This window comes from Castanea sativa, chromosome 5 (genome assembly GCF_040712315.1).
Source record: "Castanea sativa cultivar Marrone di Chiusa Pesio chromosome 5, ASM4071231v1".
Taxonomy (NCBI): Eukaryota; Viridiplantae; Streptophyta; class Magnoliopsida; order Fagales; family Fagaceae; genus Castanea; species Castanea sativa.
This window is the reverse complement of record NC_134017.1, coordinates 49,590,149-49,611,453: the sequence shown is the minus strand read 5'-3', so window position 1 is coordinate 49,611,453 and position 21,305 is coordinate 49,590,149. Positions and strand designations below refer to the sequence as shown.

General features: G+C 31.4%; 1 pseudogene; it reads right to left on the bottom strand.

The window, feature by feature from the left end:
* Nucleotides 1-1,972: 1,972 nt before the first annotated feature.
* Nucleotides 1,973-17,277, bottom strand: LOC142634540 (putative leucine-rich repeat receptor-like serine/threonine-protein kinase At3g14840; annotated as a pseudogene).
* Nucleotides 17,278-21,305: the final 4,028 nt, after the last annotated feature.

The following is a 21,305-nucleotide window of genomic DNA, read 5'->3' as shown; positions in this document are numbered from 1 at the left end:
ATTTTCAAGGCAAAGTTACCCTTTTACCCTTCATGTGAAGCTAAATACGGGTTACAAAATGAGGTGTCAACACTTTGAACGAGGTTTATAGGAGTAGCTCTACTGCTCATGCTCTTTTCTTCCCTATTTTTATTCACCGGATTCTTTTACATCTTGGTTTAGAATCCTTTCCCGCGTCTAAGCCTGTTCATATTATCGCTTCTATAGATGCCACCTTTCTTAGGCAGATGGCTACTCAGATGAGAGTAAGCTCTAAACGTCCTAAAGTTGAGTCTTCTTGTGTCACACCTCCTCCTCCTTCCTCTACAGGTCATACTTCTGTTGAGGTGTCTGTCAATCCTGCTGCTACTTCTTCTTCTAATGTTCCTCCACCTTCTACTTCGGATGATTCAGACATTCGTTGTATGTTGGAGACTGTCATGACCGTTCAAGCGGCTCATGGTCAGCTTTTGGTGGACATGTTTATTGAGTTTCGTGCTTTATGAGCGGATTTGGAGAGTATTAGATCGCCCCCTCCTTTTGATGATAAGTGAGTGCCCTTTGGCAATTCGTCACAAAAAGGGGAGTACATATGTTGTAGAGAGGAGTTTTTGATGTTAGAGGGAGATTTTGATGTTTTGGAGCTTTGTGTTTCTAGATTGTATCTAGGTGCTTCTTTATATATGTGTGTGTGTATATATATATATATATATTTAATTTTTTTTTTTTGCTCATGATGTATTGTGTATGGGTTATCCATGATAGTGAGAGATACTTTGTTTATATATGTTTTATGTTTCACATTGTTTATTGATTTATATTTATGAGGTTATTTATGATATATATCGTTATTGTATGTTATGTGAAATCAAGAAGTTATACTTGTATTTTCCACACATGCGTTTATGTGCTTGTTAAGTGTTATAGGAATATAAAGGTTGATTCAGTCATGCTGCTGTCTACACTTGCAACTGATAGATAGTAGTTAGGTTGAATTTGTTGTGTTGGGCTTTGTCTTTATAATGGACTGTTTTTATGTAAACTTTAAGCACTTTGTTATGTTTGTGTTTTGTCACGGATTGCCAAAGGGGGAGTTTGTTGGGTTCTAAGACTTTAGGTTTAAATGTATTAGAACTCTAATTTGTAATGTTGGCAAACCATGATCAAAACGGTTTAGTCTTATTTAAACGTGCTCAAAGTATGTGTCTTTTATGTAAAGTTGGAATCGAGTTGCTGCAGGATTTACTGTGTAAATCTGCCTGGCTCGATCAATCGAGAATTAGACTCGACCAATTGAAGCTCGGGCAGATTGTTTTTCTACAGATTTTTCCAACTCAATCCAAGCTCGTTTTGAGTGTAGGGTTTTGTGTTTTGCCCTAGATATAAAAGGGAAAACCCTAGCCACGTTTTATGGATGCTTTTTATGCTGTGTGTGTGAATCTTTTGTAAGATCTAGAGGTGTTTGCTTTCACATACACTTAGGGTTATCAAGATCTAGATTGATGTCAAGAGCTTGGTGATCAATCCAGTTGTAGATTCAAGAGCTTAAAGATATACAAGCGGGAGTACTTGTGCTTGCTAGGAATTCAAAAAAGTAGTCTGTGGACTCGGAGCTGTCACGTAGTCGTGGTAGTAAGTTTCCTACTCGAGGTAGCAATAGGATGTTAGTGGTCTAAGTCGCTATTGTGTAAACTTCAATTCTTTCATAGTGGATTCAGTTTTAGCTTGAGGATAGCTAGGTTAAATCCTTCCCAGGTTTTTTACCGGTTTAGTTTTCTTAAGTCATCATATTGTTGTGTTCTTTATTTTCCGCACTTTACAATAATATGATTTATATGTGTTAACCTAGATCTGCATAATTTACCTAAGTTAATCACTTGGCTAAATAAGTAAGTTAATCTGCTTGTGTTTAAGGGCTCTAAAAACGTACACATTTTCAATCTTTTATTTGGTTTTAATTCCAAGCAGGCAGATCAACAATTTCCCAAGGCCCAACTGGCTATTCTCATTCTTATGATCCAAGGAAATGAAACTATGAAAGACATCACGTATCTGAACAATATGACCCAGACACTATCCATCTCTTTACATACAAAAAATCAGAAGATATTTGAAATATAAATCTAGTAACTCATTAAAGGGAAGGAAGTAACAAAATAGGGAGACTTTTTAGAAGCTCTAGACTTTTTTTTTTTTTTCACATGAACTCACAATAACTGAGTGCGCCCTTGGCATAGCCATATCTCACAATCAACCTAATCCTATGCAAAGTCGTCATGATGGAATTAAAATCACACTGTTCATTCTCTTAAATTTTATCATTAACCACAGCTGGAGATAAGTAGCATTCTCCTCATATTACTGAGAGTTGAGATTAATCGAATAGAGATCATGGGCAGATGTAGAAGAAGAGCCAATCCATGTTGCATTTGATGACTGAAGGAGGCTCTGACTATCTCCTGAGCTTGCTCGTAGGGTCTGACATTGGCCTCTAAAGGATTCAAACCTCACATCATTAGCATAAATACTTGCTTCCATGGTCAATTCTTGAACAGCTGTTCGTCCTTCAAGCATGCTCACTACGGCAGTCATGGTGGGCCTAAGTGTTGGTGATGGATTAATGCATAATAAAGCTACTTTAATCATTATAATAGCCTCTTCTTTACTGAACTCAGACCCCAATTCTGGATCCACTAACTCCATCAAATTCCCTTTTTGTTGTAAAACCAGGGCCTGAAGTGAAAAAAATAAGAGTTTTGGAAGTGAATGAGAACCAAAAAGAAGAAAAAAAAATTTTAATTCCCTTGAGTAGGCTACCAATTTAAATGATGAAAAAAAAAATAATAACAGAATATCTTTAAAAAAAATTTTGAAATATTGATAAAGCAATTCATTAACAACATTTTCTGTAGTTTCATCCTTTTCACATATTTACCAAATGCAATTCTTTTCCAGCGGTGAAAATCATTTTAACAAGACATTAAGATATCATCCACATATCACTTCAATTTCAATGAAGACATACTAGTTATGCAACTTGAACATTGAACATGCAAGCAAATATATACTACTTATTTGGCCAAACTCTTGCCTTTCATAGTCAAGCAATTTTCAACTGAAATATGTTTTCATGAGGTTAGCCTAGGGTGACATAAAGTAGGTTGACCTAGTCAAATGGAGAAGTTCCAAAAGAAGCAAACTTTACCTAGGTTCTATAATATGCTTTAGCCACAAGTTTCAAAAGAACATGAGAATGAGAAGGATGTAACGTACCCAATCTAGAAGACATGCACAGTTCTCATCAGGTCTATATTTCATGTTGTTCTTCCCAGAAATACTTTCCAATGCAACAACTCCAAAACTGTAAACATCTGCTTTATAGGTTAAAAACCCCCCATAATGCATATTCTGGTGCCATATAGCCTCTGCAAAACATATGTTAAGTTAAGCTTTGATAATTGGTTCGCTAATATGATCCTATGAACTTCTAAATCAACAAGTGTAATATCTATCAAGTTTCCAAGCACCAATATATCCAATTTATGGTTATGCATGCAATCATGCAATTAACAAAGCCACCATAATTGAGTTTAACTTCATTGCACTACAAATTGTGGCAAGACAATAAAAGCAACAATAATAAGTAAATTAAAATAGAAAAATTTTATTTTCTAAACTTGGTAAATTAGATCAAAGAGCTTGAGTTACATGGACTAGGAGCCATGCAATTGAGCAAATAGCAAAGATCTTATATCTGAGTATGCAATAGGAAGGTTGTATCTGGTACACAAGGTTCCCACTTTTGTGAGGTTTGAGAGTGATGGTTGATAGGGAGCCTTACCCCCCATTTTGGAAAATGATTTCCAGAAAAGAGTATCTAATAAATAGTCTTATTTTTTAATTTAAAAAAAATCAAGACTTTTCCCAGTCATTTATTATGTTGATACAAGTTGTTCTTTGATAATTGGGAAGATTCCCAAAAAAAATGTACTTTGTTAAGATTTGAGCTTACCCAAGGAATGATGTAACTGGGCCACCATGTAAAAAAAAAAAAAAAAAAAAGAATGTTGTAAAATGGTTTTTCCTTCTACAAGAAACTTGACATGAATTTATATTGCATGAGTAATGTGGTAAAAAAAATATTCAACACTATAAATAAAAGGGTATCACTTTGTCTTATAGATAAAAAAGCAAGAACCCTATCTGATCAATGCGAAACCATGTTGCAAAGAGTTTCTATGAGCATGGTTATGTATCACATGTAGATACCAAACACATACAAATTAAAGTGTCAAATGTATATACTTATCTCATAGTACTTTACAAACTTGTCTATGTGCAAAGACTTCTTTGAAATAATTACTACCATATTCTGTGCAGCAACACAGCACTAAAGACCATAAGATCAATATCCATTCACATGAACTCATAATCAAGATCTACAAAGGTGATGAAACAAAAAAGAATAGGAAAAAAACTCAAAAGATAGTAAATAGAGAACAAAAGAAAGGAAGGTAGCTCACATGGTTCCAGCAATTCTAGTGCTGATGTGGGTATTCTCCTCTTCATAAAGCTTGGCCAAACCGAAGTCTGAGATCTTAGGGTTAAGATCACCATCAAGTAATATATTCGTAGATTTGATGTCTCTATGAACAATTTTCAATGTTGATTCCTCATGTAAGAAAGCCAGACCTCTTGCTATGCCAGCACATATTTTCTGCCTTGTAAGCCAGTCCAATTTTAATCGGCCACCTGCAAGACCTAAAACTGATGTTCAGAACCCAATCAATATAATTCATCAAAAGTATTTTCTCCTCATTCTTCTATTATGAACATAAAATGCATTGTAGGTATAAAACATTAGCTTACCAAACAAGGCGCGTGCAAGGCTATTGTTTTCCATATACTCATACACCAACAATAATTGTTCTCTTTCAATACAACATCCAAACAATCTAACAAGATTCGGATGTTGTAAACCAGATACCATGCCTATTTCAGTCACAAATTCACGACTTCCCTGCTTTGATTTTGAAGAAAGTTGCTTAACTGCAATTGTAGTACCATCTAATAGTATACCCTGCATTAGGTATTGAGAAATATATATATTTTCAGGTATGTATTTCATAATATATGTCTACAAATCTCAAGGATCAGGAGAAGAATACAAGGCAAAAGATGAAATACACGCACACACACACATTCTATAATAGATAAATAGCTGTTAGATACCTTGTAAACTGATCCAAAACCACCTTCCCCGATCTTATTTGCAGCATTGAAGTTATTAGTGGCAGCTTTTATTTGTTTATATGTAAAAAAACCAGTTTGCAAGTCTAATCCTCTAAACTCTGTCAAAGGCATCAGGGTAGATGTCAGGCTGCATCTTACAGTATAACAAGACAAATTTTTAACCAAATAGATGCATGCCTCTTGAGTAGTTAGGTATCATCTAAAAGAATGAGAAGACAAGCAAACGCCTTTAGAAGGCAGTATGCAGTTGATCACACAGAAGCTTTAAGAGAGAGAGAGAGGGTGTTCAAATATATGAAATGGAACTCAAACCCAAGTTGTCACAACATCTTGTCTTTATTTCTTTTCATACTTTTGCACAAAAAGTTTATTAGGAGTGAAAAAATAAATAAATAGCCAAGATATTTTGCAGATAATTAGACATTCACTCAACTATAGTTAGCACAAGTCATCCATTTTATGCAGATTTTACAAAATAGCAACGATATGAGTTTTTTGCATGGTTACACAAGCTCAATTATCACCATTATTAGAACTAAATCACTCCAATCATCATGCATCATCCCAAGATAAGTCATATGCTCATAATCCAACAGTCATTCAGTTGCTTTGCATGGTGTACTTTGGAATACTGATTCCTCTATGGAAGTAGATAGAAAAATTAAATTAAATATTGAACTGCAACAATATATGAGCCCTTGGAAAATTTTTCTTCACATTGTTCTAACTTCCCACCATAGTTGGAGAAAATGAATAATGTCCTTTATAATTTATAGATCAAGATTTCACAATTGATTACCTTTTTCCCTTGATATCCTCCCTCCCATGCAGCCCTTCCACCAAAGAATGCCTAAAATTATAAAAATGAGGAGTAGCACCGAAACTACAACTCCAACCACAATCTTGCCATCAACAGGGGGACTACGATCTACAGAAAAAGAAACATAGCTAAGAACAGTGATTAAAATTCTGCATTCTGAAATATATGTAGCACAATACAGAAAATAAAAGGCAAGATTGCAATATGTGGCTCAAAGACAAACTAGTGGGGAATGGTGGTAAAAAGAAGATGATAAAATGTTTGGATTTCTTCCGTCTAAATGCACTATAAGCTTGTTTTTAGTCGTTCTTTTCAAATTTTAACTGTAGCTAATTATGTGGCTCTGCTTCCACCAAATTGCTATGATTACATTTTATGTCAATCAAATCCAAGCATGAAAGAAGATTATCAAACCCCAATACATTTACCAGATTCCATAGAGATAGCTGACACAAGCGGACCATAGATCCCTCTCTTTGGGGCAGCTGTTGTCCCTTTCCCAGCCCAATGAAATCGAATCATCAGAACTTTATTTCTAACAACAGCTGTAAAATTCTTAATGACTGCTTTATCAAGCCCTTGTGCTTCATTTTCAATATTAAAATCTCTCAATGCCAGTTTTTCCTGCAGCAAATTATCAATCAAATCCTCTAACTATAACCTATAGAGAAAAATAAATGTGACGGATTACCTGGATATACACATCAAATATCCGCCTCCCAAGACTGTAAGAAGATATAGTGCTTTTGAATACTATCTCTGCAAAGTGAAGTTTCACTATATAATTTCCATTTGCTAGGCAGCGGGCATAATATGTGATTGAAAGAGGAGATAGTCGTGCACTTGTGTATAGTTGGGAATTTTCCATTGTAAGTATGGATACGTTATTTGCTAAATAGTCATTTGGGGTAATGTCAATGTCCCAAAAATGACCAGTGTTACTGAATCCCCAATTAGTTTTCACATGAAAATATTTCGCCGGACCAGCTGGGTCTTCAGCATCCCCCTCATATTTTATGCGTCCAATGGTGGTTTCGTTCCCACCACAATTTATATGCAATGAATACAAATCTACATAGAAGCAGCACCACATTAATGACAATCAAATACAGGCAAACACAATAGAACAAAAATAAAATTTCCATCATCTTGTGAATTCATTGTTGTAGCTGTCTTGTGCAAGATGAATTATCTAACCAGATTCTTTTTTTATTTATTTTTTTCATTTTAGAAATAAATTACCAAAAGAGGAGGCCCCAACAAGATAACTGGAGAATATACCTCATAATTTGATTTGAATATATATATATATATATATATATATATATAATTACCTTGTGAACATGGAGATTCATCCAAGCACTCAAGAAGTTCTCTTAATTTGTGCAGTAGATAAATTGTGTCAGTAATCCAAAATCAAAGTGATAAAGGAAAAAAATAAAATAAAACTTTCTCCTTAAAATTTCATAAGTTTGAAGCTTACAAGTTGTCTCTACCAGAAGAGCTTTTGAACAAATTTCTGATGCATTAGAAAAAAAAAAAAAAAAAACACTTAGTTTTGGAAAACTGGAAAGGTTAGAAAGATAGCAAGTGTATAACCCTCAAGAAGGCAGATACTTACAGATCATCTCGGCAAAGTGATGCAGGAGCAGAACTCTCTGAAAAATTATTGTAAGAAATATCTATTTTGCTGTAAGCAAAACATAATTATTATAGCTCAACGTAAATTTGAACAAGTACAAAGGTAATTTTTAAGAGAATTTTGATCAATTTTTTATACTAGAAACAATTTATTATGGACAAAGAATTGTTAAAAGAAATCATTTCAACGTTCTGGAAACAACAACATTGAAAACATGGCCTTTTTAGAATTTAATTAATTTACTGTCATTCAATGCCATCGTTCAAGTCTTTCTTCGCTAGTGGTATGATTGAATGCACGAAACATGCAGTCTGAATCAGCATTCTAAGCTATCTTTCATATTGCATTATTCCTAAATCAACAACTGGTTTGTCAAATTTAATCCAGCGTCAATTCAAGCTCCTTCCTCCGTGCTTCTCTGGCCAGCTCAAAATCAGCTTCCAGAGTAATGTATATAACATCATGTTAAAACAATTTTAAAAACTTTGTTCTCCACACTATGAAAAATTCATGAAGAATTAAAGAGGGAAACCCATACCTGGTACTATTCTTGATCCACTCTGGAATATTCCCAGTGAGCAAGTTGCTTGTCAAAAACCTATTTAGCAAACAAGACAATATCATTAGTTAAGCACCTAAAGTATAAATAGATATATATATATATATATATATATTTATATTTGGATGAATCAAAATAAGAATTTATAGCAGGAAGAATTGTACAATTTGAACAAAATAGGCTTAACAGCCTAGACTACCAAAAAGTCAAGCTATTCACTACTATAGCAGGAAGCAGCCAGAACTAACTATTACATAATATTCTACTTTCTGTTGTAACGTCCTGGTTATATAAGGGTCCTTTTAGGTTTACATAAAAGGATATAGCGGATGGAGAGGATTCTAGTTTTAGGTTTATTTGGTGATTAGGGATTGTGATAGAGATAAATGCTAATAATTTGCAGTGACCTTGCACATTAACCCATGGACATTGGCCAAAAGTAAAGCTGTGTTACGCATCTGTAATCTGTTAATATTTTAGCTCCTTATTAATTGTTAGTTTGAATTTACTCTATAATTGAACCTAATTAAGGGTTTGGTTGTGAAGCTTACACAAGCTGCAACTTTGCTAGACCACCTAAATCTGGAACATTTCCCTCCAATCTGTTGAAGCTGAGATCTCTGCAAGAAGGTAACAATGTAGATGTCATCATAGCAGAGAAGAAGGTTTACAAAATGACTGTTCTGCTGAACACCAAATGTGCACAAGTAAAACAAGCATGAATAAAAATAATTTTGAAAAAAGATAAAGTATTTTAACAACCAATTAGAGATATTCCAAAAATGTTCATTAAACATTGTAGATGCATCTTGTAACAGGTTTTTTTAACAACTTTAATTAGAATTTTTTTTCCATTACTTTTCTTTTTCTAGTGAAGAAAATGCCACACAAACAGACAAGTGACCAAAGTGGGCATCATTCATAGGTATCTTATGGTAGCTGATGCAATGGGTAAAAGCGCACATCATTTATAGATCATCATCAAATGATAGAGGTGTTCTGACTTAAGCATCCGTTTGATGACATCAACACTGACAGGCACAGGCACAGTCACCAAACTTCATGACCACAGAGTTTGATTATCAGCCCCTGATTAATTCTATGGATTGATTGATTAAACCCTAATCCTTTCCACTCTCTCTCTCTCTCTCTCTATATATATATATATATATATATATATATATATATTTTTTTTTTCTTCCTCTTTGTTTTCTCTTCACCCTAATCTTTCATTTTTTTTCAACTCAACTTAATATCATGCTCTAATAAGGGTTCTATCCAATTATAGGGATCTGCACTATGCACTTCACACATTTTTCAATAAAAGATGAAAAATAAAAAGGGAAAAAGATAAAGGACAGGAGAAGTACAAAATCTGAAGTTGTTTCAAATCTGAAATATTAGGAGGGATTGGTCCATAGATATTACAGCTCCTCAACAACCTGAAATTTATACAGAATTCATATAAGGAAAACTGATCTGAACAGTGTATTATTCTAATTTACACCGTCTACAACAAAATAATGACGTACAATCTGCTCATGTTTGTCATGCCGTGCAAGGATGGAAATTTTGAACCTTCTCCAAATAAATCACTAATTCGTCTGAATAGAGTTGCATCATCAATAACTGTCAGGCTCTTCAGATATAAATATTATAAATTTAAAATCACATGAATGTATCTTAGAGGTTAAGCAACTCAAGAACTGTTAACTTAGAAGGCAGAACTCACAGCTCATTTAAATTACTCAAGGCAGAAATGCTAGGAGGAATGGGCCCCTCAAGACCACTAGCTTGGATCTCTCTGTTAACAGAACAGCTCAAACAAATTGAGATCACACCTGAAACCTTTACTTAAAAAAGAGATTTAGAAAACAATATAGAAGAAAAGCCCGTACAATTTCTGAAGTTGTTTCCAAGTTCGAAAAATGTCAGGTATCCTTCCAGTGAAGTTGTTACTACTAATTCTACTGCACATGGCCAAAATGGAAACAAGATTGAACAAAATACAAACACCAAAGATTAGCTTTCAATGAAAACAACAAAATTACTATTAGAACACCTATGGAATCAATACCACCAACTTACAATTCTGTTAATTTGTTTAGATTAGCGAGAGTGACTGGCAACTCTCCTGTGAGATTGTTAGCACTAAGAACGCTGCAATCACCAAAAGGAAACTTCAGACCATTTCAATTGTTAAGTGATTAAGAAAATCAGTGAGAATTTAGAGATGACCAATCAAATGTGATTTGAAAAATTAAATAAAAGAAAAGAAAGAAACACTAACAGGTACTCCAAGTTAACCAAATTTCCAAGCTCAAGGGGAACAATTCCAGAAAACTGATTGCTCTCTATGCTCCTGAATATAATCTTAAATATTATAGCTAGAGCAAATGAAAAATGATATAATTTTACTGTCTAAATGATTGGGAGAAAGAAAGATACTAAAAGAGCATACAATATTTTAAGAGAGGTAATTTTTCCCAAGTAGGTTGGAATTGGTCCTGATAAGTTGTTCGTGGAGATGGACCTGCAGTGAATTCATTTAAATCAGTAAGAATGAGCACTTATTGGCAAACTTGGACTTGAACTCAGAAGTCACTTACAGATATTCCAACTGCATAGAAGCCCATTCTTGTGGTATATTACCACTGAGGTAGTTAGCATTGAGATCACTACAATCAAGAGGAAATTGTTCAAAGAAACTTAATCCGATTTTCAGGTAGGAAACAAAACAAGTAATAGTTACTCTCCTTACATAATCTTCAGGTGGGGTAGTTTTGCAAGAGCTGGTGGAAGTATACCAGCAAGACCCTGCACTCTAAGAAATCTGTATGACAAGGATTTTTACAGGAGAAAAATTAAATACAATCTGAATTTTCAGACCTGCAACACCAACCTTCAAACTTAAATCCACTAGAACACGAGTCAACTTCACGTATTTATGCCTAAAGAAAAAGTTTGCTAGCTCAATAGTAAATCAGAATCCAACCAAATGTGAAACATTTGATTCAAATTTGAAATACGAACTTGGAGCAAGGTGAAAGTGCATAGATTAGAATACTACAAATGTCTATCTCTCTAGCTAGAGCACCTTCACAATGCCAAGGCATACTATAACCAGAACCCATATCTTGGCATGAGGTTATATATATATATACACAAGCACATCTTTTTTGAAGTTTTTTTTTGCTGAATACATCTTTTTGAAGTTACAACAACGTAGGAGCGTTATGATCATAGTGTTTTCCGTGGTTTTAGCGTAAGTTTTAATCATGTGTACATAAGTTCATAACCACCTTTCTCTTGTAAACCGATTTTTGAGGAAAAATTATATCCATAAGTTTGTATTAATTGGTATCAAAGTCAATAACCACGTCGAGTAATGTGCCACCCAAGTACATAATAATCATCAAGCCTTGACCCCATTTGTTCATCTTTCTTGTCCCCTATTGCTATAAGGATTAAAAAGCTGAAATTTAATCAAGAATTTTTACGTTTAGTGAAGTATAAAAGTAATGGACCCAATAAAAACCAGTGCCTATAGCACTACGTCAAGTGTAAATGCGCTGCGCACTATTTCCTTAGTTTGGATTTCAAATAAACAAATAAATCAATCAATAAGAGTAAAGTTAAAGTCCATTTTGATACGTCTTATTTAGTTAAAACTTAAAATATTTTGTTAAAAGTTTTGAAAATAAAGTTAAAAATTAACTAAAAATAGTCCCTATTAGGATGCCATTTTTTTTTAATTTAGCCACAAAAAAAAAAAAGTAGTAGTACGTACATTTGAACAACGTGGCATACACCATCGTTAGTGAGGTTGCAATCGCAGATGAGAGTATTGTTGTAGTAGAACGGCTGATTTGAATTGACGTGTGTTGTCCACCAGCTTTGGTCATTACTAGTGCACGGGTCCACTTTGAAATTCCAGTCTCTCTTTCCCAACTGATTACCAATTTCACCGATGGCTCTAACTGCATAAACTAATTGTCATCAAGCGGTGTAGAATCTCTAAAATTTTAATCAAACAGAAAGAGTGCAATTGTAATTGAAGGGGCTCACGGTGCTGTCGTTCGCAGCCGATCCTCAAGCGCCACAATTTTTTTTTTTTTTTTTATAAATATATTCTACCGCTTTCGACTTGGTATGATATGTATTCTGCATTGGGCTTTTTAATTGGGCCTATCGGTATAGCCAGTCCAGTTATCTAAACCAGTTACATTAACGACACTTCTTTCATTTCTCTTAAGAAACAAACACAAATAAGGGATAGAGAATACTTTCTCACAATCAAATTTCGAAATTTTTCGTTACTAAAGTATCAAACCTGACTCTTCTTTATTTATTTTTATTTTTAGTATTAAATTTCAAAAAAAAATTCCTTGAAAATAATTGTTAAGACAAATTAGAGGTTATAAAGTTGATAAATAAATTAAAAATATTATGTCCAAAATATTTTCACAATAATTTTACAACAAATCTTAAATGATCAGTTGTTATTACTTATTAGTGGACAAAAATAATAATTTATGTGGTGGATTCAAATTAGAATATATAACATCTTACCATCTAAAATTTGTTGTAAAAACATTGTAAACGTGTCATTTTTCTAAATAAATACTCCACAAGCCAGTCATAATAGGATAGATAGGCAAAGCCGCCAATAGTATTTTGTTCTCGCATATCGCAAGATTGTAAGTTGCTTCCAACCATTCAAAATATCATTTTTCTAAGATCCATTACTCAATTTTGCATGCTCTGCTCCCAAAATGTAAGTCTCAATGCAAATTTAAAAATCCAATAAGACCAACACTTTGAAAATGCTATAATTTTACGCTTGTCTTTTTCTTCGTATAACTTTCAGTGGAATCAAAAGGTTGAAAAAAGTTAGTAAAATACTAAAATACACATATTATATCATATATTACACATCAGTACATTTTAGAAATATTATTATTATTTTGATAACTCGATGGTTGGAGAACGAGGATTTAAACTCTAAATATATATATATATATATATATATATATATATATATTAAATACTAAGAGATGCTACTTAGTTGAACTATAATACTCTTAACTAAATACTTAATTTCTAGATATTTGATTATATCTTATCAAATTATATTGAGATTATATAAACAAGCTACTAAGTTAGAATATAAATGTTTCACAAAAAAAAAATATATATATAAATAAATAAAATAAATAGCTTAACATAGATAGTTCTTTTAATTGTTAAAGTTTGTAATTCACATGTAAATCTTATCATTTCCATTTAAAATCTTCAACTATATGAATATATATATATATATATATATATATATATATATATATATATATATTTTGCCTCTTATAATACTAACTATGAGTGAGACCATCAACTTATACTTTTTAAAATAAATGAAAATTTACTGTCTATCTAATGAAGATTATATAGTACAAATCATTAGAAAAAATATCTTTGGCATTATGGTTGGAGATTGGAGTGTGATAAATGTCTATTAGGGAGTTTTTTTTTCTTATCTTATCTTTTTTTTTTTTTTTTTTTTTGCACTACAATAAGCCAAGTGAATATGTATGAAGCTTAATTGGTAAAGTCATTGATAATTGAATAAGAGATTTAGAGTTCAATTATCGCCTACACTAAAAACTAATTGGAATCTTGGTCTAATAATAAAAAGACATCATCAAAAATGAACATCATGAGTTGAACTCTCTCCAAAAAAAAATATTTTAATTTCTAAATTTTAATACTTTATGTTAAGTTGGGTGTAGTGTACATGTGAATATATATTCTATTTTCTGTCCATAAAACATCTTGAAACCCATGTAGATCAATAATAATGTTGTGGATGAAATTTGAGAATAGGACACATTCTCAAATGTCCCCAAAAGAACTAATAAAATACAATACTAATGAATATGACAAACAACTTATTTTTTGTTTTTTTTCCTTTTCTGGATACACATGAAAATATAATATCAACTATAAAGCATACATTTCTAGAATTCAAATTTATTTAGCATGCTTTAACTTAAATTTGTACAATTTTTATCCTTCTCAAAATGTAATTTTAATCTTCACATTAAATAAATTAATTATAAAAATAAAATAAAAAGGAGAGAAGTTATCTTATTTACCCAAGTGTAATGGAGACATGGAATCAATTGTTCATCTTTTACAAGATTGCAATGAGTCTAATAATTTAGAACCAAAGAATGGGTGAAATTAAACTAGCTGCATTCAGGGAGGGGTGGATCTAGGGTTTCAAGCTAGGGGTCAAAGTATAAAAATAAATAAATAAAACTAAATAGGAATTCATATAGTATTAACAAACTATCAACCAAGAAAAATATACAAAATCATTTTTTTCTTAATACATTAAGATGCAATCATCTACCAAGGCAACAATGACAAAAAAATGCACAATAATATTGTTTATTAAGAGCATCATCAACTGTTGCAAATATATATATTTACATATCAAAACTTACTTTTACTACTCTAATATAGTATTTGAAATGTATCGTACACTAGTATTTTTTATATTTGATGTTGTAAATATTAAATATTTGATCATTTAGAATACCTAATGCTTGTCCTCTAATACTCAGCTAATTATGATTTTTAATTTTTATTTTAAAGTTTTGTTTTTATTAAATTTTTGAGTTGAATAGTTACTAGTTGTGATAAGTTGATTAAAAAAGAGGAGGTCTAAGTTTTTGGAAGAGATAGGTAACTTTAGAAATAAAAAAAATGTAACCATAATTTTTTTCTTCTTGGGGCCAAGGGGGCCCAATTTTTTTTTTCTTTTAATTCTTTGGGCCAGGGGGTCCCGGGCCACCTTGGGTCTGTCCCCTGCAGCCGCTCTTCTTCAACTGTGTTTTAGGGCATTAGTATTGATGGAAGCAAACTGCTAAATTGTTAAATTTAGCAATCAAATATAACTAAATAGCACTACATCAGTGGAGGTAAAGCCAAGATTTTTGGTTGCATTAGTGGAGAAAAAGCCAAAAAAAAAATTATGTTGAGTTATAGTGCAAAGCCATCTTTGTGTGTGCAATGTTAAACAACCAAAAAAAGAAAAAGAAATTGATTTATTAGGTCCTCCACTGTAACTCAAATTATTAAATGACTGTTGTAGTGGATATATTATTTTATTGCCTTGTATAATATTTTATTTTGTTATTTATATTTTTTTATTGTGTTGAATGCTAAAATAAAACCACTGATATTGGATTTTTTGTAAAGTGAGGTAGTAAAATAGATAAAATGGTTTTTTGTGATGCCAAATTGCTAAAATTTTGCCACCACTAATACTGATGCTCTTATAAATTCCTTTTACCTCTGAATATCCTATTCTAGATGGGATTGTGGAGTATAGAAACTTAGCTCATATCCACATACGAGGAAAATATGTATTATTAAACCAATACGTCAATCAGTTGCTAGTGTATGTGAAGATTAAATCTCAAATTATTTATTTAACCATCAAATAATTTACCAATTAGGATAACTAGAACCTACTAAGAGTGTTACAACTTAATTGTAGGTCCTTAGGGATAACATTATCTCCCTAATTAGCCATTCAAAAAGAAAAAAATTCAAACCATTTTTAACTGAAGAAAAAAGGTTCTCTATTATTTGGCCATTTTTTTAATCTTATATTTTTTTTACAAGTAATAAGTTAATTCATGGACATGAAATTAATGGAATCTTGTGGCCACATTTCTCATATGTGTAGTCAGTGTCCCCTTCCAAAATAAAAATAAAAATATTTTTTTAATTAGAAAACAAAATAAATAAATAAATATCTGTATATATCAAGAGGATTCAGGAAGTTAGTTATTGTTTTTTTTTTCCTGTCAAAAATACCCCTAAATTAATTAACCAACAAATTAGAAAAGGGGTTAAAATAGTAAATTAGCAAAAGAAAGTTAGTTATTGTTTTTTTTTTTTACTGTAAAAATACCCTTACCTAAAACTTAAAAATTAGGCTAAAATAGTAAATTGACAAAAATAATAAATTCCTACTTCTACGTTGAAATGTCCTCCTCTTTCTAATAAACTCCTACTTTTACGTTGATTTAAATTCCTATATCTACTCACTAACTCTCTACAAAATAGGACCACTTTTTTGTTAGTTTTAAAACTCCTCCAATTTACAAAATTCACCCCATGTATTCATCACACTCTCAGTTTTATTATTATTATTTATTTTTTTTTTTTTGTGATTGGAAAAGTAGAAATCTCAAATTATAATAAATACAAAATTATTAATTTTTACCCAAAAAATAAAAGAGTCTCACACGTGTGCTCAGATGCTAGTATATATTAAAAATCTTATTAACTAAGAAAATATGCAAATGACTTATGCATTGTATCAAATTATTCATGTATCTTTACTTTAGTTTTCAATTGTTGCTCAATATATTTTATTAAGACTCCAAAATGTTAAATTTATTATAATAATTAAAAGAATGGCTAATTAGAGAGATAATGTTATAGATAGTAGTGCAATAAAAAATCTTCCCACACCAAAAATTTATTGGTATTTTGATCTGATGATAAAGAGCTATTATTAGAAACATAAGGTTGAAATTATCTAATAAAAAAAATGATCATGCTCCCATAACTTGCATTAATTTGAGACCATCAGTGCATTATATAGACATACCTTTTCGTCAATATTAATACATTATATATAGCCCCAATTTACTGCTATTGAAACGAGAAAATGAAAGAAGAAGAGTCTTCTTACCTTCATCATCAGCAAGATGCCCCGCTTGTACTTTGACTTCGATGCATAGAAGAAGAAGGAGCTTAATGAGTGTCAAACTGATTCTTGAATTTTGAGCTTGCCTTGGCATCTTCTACTTCAAAGACTTAATTGGTGTTCCTTGAGGTTTGTATTGTATGAAGAGGATGAAGGTGCAGCTTTTCTTTTGACAGAAAGAGATTAATGAATAGGGACTTGGTTTTGTAAATTAAGTTGAGAGGCAATTGCATTTCAATAACTCTTTTGCCAACTTATTCTATTATTTAACTTATTTTATTACTATTTATAAGTCTTATTAGGCTTTTTATACTATTTATAAGTCTTGTCATTCTTTTTCAATCAACTAACTTTGTTGTTTATCTCCATTGACGACGAAGACATAGCTTTCAAATCACTTATGTACTACTTTTGCATGCCAGCTGAAATTGTTTGCATGCCAGCTGAAATTGTGAAATTTTTTTCTTGATGGGCTGAAATTATGAAATTAACGTGTACAAGACGTTGAGCATTAATTCTCTCCGTACCTTAAGTTCGGATAAAATATAAAAATTACCCTACGTTTGGGTTAATTAATTAATTTAAGTGAGAGCATAGGAGAGTGCCTAGTGAATTTAGGCCTCTGACATCACAGTTTGGCAACAGTGTCATGTGGACAGTAATTTTTTTATTTTTTTTATTATTTTTAATTTTTAGTAAAATAAGCGGTATTTAAATAAGTTAAGCTGTTCATAAATATTTTTAAAAATAAATTAAAATATTAAATTAACAAAAAAATAATATATATATATATATTTTTTGAAGTCAGACTGTAGCGCCACCCCCTGAACTGAAACCCACTAATTTCTAAGGATGAATCTTCTTATTTGCACTTACAACTTTATAAGTAATAATAATTGAATTGAACGAAAAAAAATTCAATAAATAAAACAAAGAGAAAATTGGCAAGATAAATAAATCATGAATATGTGTACGTTGCCAACAAACCTCCATGTGGATTACAGTTATATGAATGTTTGAATTATTTTTCAATCATCCATGCTGATTCACCCTCTCTTATCATGCTTACAACTAGGGCTTGTTTGGTAGTGTATTGTTGCTCAGTTTGAGTGTTATAGAAAAAAAAGCCAAAATGGGCATTTGCCATTTTCGTCAAAACTTTTTTCGCCAAAAATTTCTAGCAAAATACCTCTGTTATGAAATTATCTTGCAAAATACTCATATTTTAAACTCAATTTTCTAAAAATAGAGTTTCAATAAATAAAAAAAACTCAATTTCTCACCTTACTTAAAAAAAAAATACATACATAAACTCAAGTTCCATATAAAATTTCTCACATTACTCAATTTTTATCAAATCAAATTTTTCATTGAAATTCGATTTTCTAAAAATTGAATTTCAAAATAGAGACATATTACTAAATAGTTTCAAAATATAAATATTTTGCTATACTTTTTAGGCAAAATGGGACAAAGGCCCATTTTGACCTAGAAGTACATATCAAAAATATTATTTTTCAGTATTTAAACAAGCCTCTAAATGTACGTAAAGTCTTGGCGAAATCACCAATGACATGGCAGAGAAATCTGTTCTCATTAATTGCAGAGAAAACCAGAATTCTATTTTTCATTTGTTTTCTTATATGTAGCGAGAAAAGTAGTAACCGTGTTGTGGAAAGGAGACCACAGACGTGTGGGAAAGAGAGAGATATTAATTGAGGTTATATAAAAGTCCACAAGTCAAGACATCTTGGAGATAAATGGATACCTCAAAATTCTTGCTTTAGCTTTGCTTTCTCTACTGGGTCCTCTCCTTTTTGTGTGTGTTGACTGGTGAGGGAGGAAGCCTCCTTATTTCTTCCCTTTTCTGTATAATGTTTCTCTTTTATTCAATGATTATATTTGTCACGCTTAGTAACATAAGCTTGTATTTGAGTTTGGGCATTAAACTAGTTAAAAGTATATTGTAATTGGCTGAAGTAGATGTGATTAGTCAAGGTTTGTCCACTGTAGAGTCTTTAGCGTACCCCTTACTCTTGGGTTAAAGGGCACCCCCACCCACAACAGATGAATAGCCTTTACAAAATGAGAATTTCAATTAGGATTTCCCCACAAATGAACAATGATTATATTTATTGCAAAGCAAAAAATAAAATAAAAAAAAATAATCCATCGATTGTGGCTTAATTAGTTGGCAAAACTATAAGATATATGGCTTATCAAATATATATATATATATATATATATATATATAAAAGATAAATGTGAATTTCAATGATTTATAAACCACCTAACAATCATATATTTTATTTATTTATTTAATTTTTTAAGTGATATATGCAAATTCAATACATATTGACACATAGAGTCATGGTTTCATCGCATGAATTATAATAATATGTTTATTTCCTTGTGGAGCTAGTATCAAAGTGATGCATATTACTTATTATTATATCCGTAGATGTTTATCCATTTGATGTACGTAGTGTATAATAATTCCATCAAATAAATCATAATGAGATAGTATGGATGTGGTACATTATACTTGTTAGTAAATTTATGGATTTTTTATACATTTTTTGTATAATAAAAAAGTGTATGCGTGTAATACATATTGCTAGTTAGTAATTTTGTGGATTTTATCCTTTTTTGAGAGAGAACAAAAAATTAAAAGCGAAGGAATTGTTTGGCAACGTTATTCTAATAATACTATTTATATTTTTAAATATACATACAGATATAAAAATATTTAAAAATACATATAATATTATTTAAAAACTAAAAACAAATATTTAAAAACATATATCACATAGCCACTAAATATGCCGTGTTCAATGTGCCTAATGCCTACATATGACCTGAAGAGCCACCCAGCCACATGCGTTGATCGCATTTTATATTATTATTATAATAATTATTATTATTATTATTATACTTCAATTTTTGTTGAAAATATCTGAGTGCATTTATTGTTTTGTTTTTGTCAATGTGATTGTGACCTTTTGTTTAGACACTAACGTGTTAAATAATTTAGGAACTGACGTTTGGATTGGGCTTTGAAGTTAGCGTTTCGCTTTTTTTTTTTTTTTTTACAAGCGCCACTTGCATTATTTATGAAACATTAACAATATAAATAAGTAAATGAATAGTATTTTTATTTATGAATACTAACTAATTTTTTTTTAATTTTTAATTTTCAGCAAAATAAACAATATCTAAACGTACCCTTATATGAAAAATACATTTAATTAGACTATTTTAGTCAATTTTTATATTTATATTAATTTTAAATTAAAATTATTTATATTTGAATAATTATTAAGTTATTTATGATATCATTACGGTTCAACCTTGGTTCAACCTTGATTCGACCTTCAAAACCTTAAATTTCTCCTTTTAACAATTCATTAAATAGTCCAGGTCTGAAAACCAAGATTGCTATTGTATCGAATCTCAATCCAAAAGTGAGTATACTAATGATGTGAGATTAACAAACAGTTTATAACATGTATAGACTATAGAGTGATTCAACCAATGTTGAATTAATCACATGATGCAAAAACAACAATAAGAATATTAATACAAATGATATTATTAGTAAGAGATAAGACCTAGATAGGTTCATCTATATAAACCAAAAATGGGTTATAGGGGAACCAAAAATGGGTTATAGGGAAAAAGCCACAACGAGTAAGAGATATATAAGGCCTTAATACAATAGTTTATAGCAACCACATCACTTAGTGCAAAATTTCATTCTATTTTGCAAGAAAAAACCTATTTTTTCTATTTTATACATCCACTTTTACAAAACACCTACATTAGTTTATCTATTCTACACATTTATTCAATAAAATATTTATTTCTTTAACACTATCATCTCTTTCACAGACCCAACACGACCCATACAGCCACCATCATCAACCTAGCCATATGAAATCCCAAAACCCACTAATCAAACAAAGAATAAAAAATGGATCAAAACAAACAACGATCAACCCAGCGATCAATGATCAACAAGAAACCCACTGATCAAACAACGAGATCAACACCCTGAGCAACAAGATCGATGCCTCCGGCCTGAGCACTGAGTAACCCCATTCAACCCGAATGGAAGCTAGAGGAAGAGAGAGAGGAAGAAACCCGAGCAAACAACAATCAACGATTGATGGAAGCTAGAGGAAGATAGATTTATGAGATGAGAGAAAGAGAGAGCTGTGAGCTTGAGAGAGTTGATTTGATGAAATGAGAAAAAGAGAGTGAG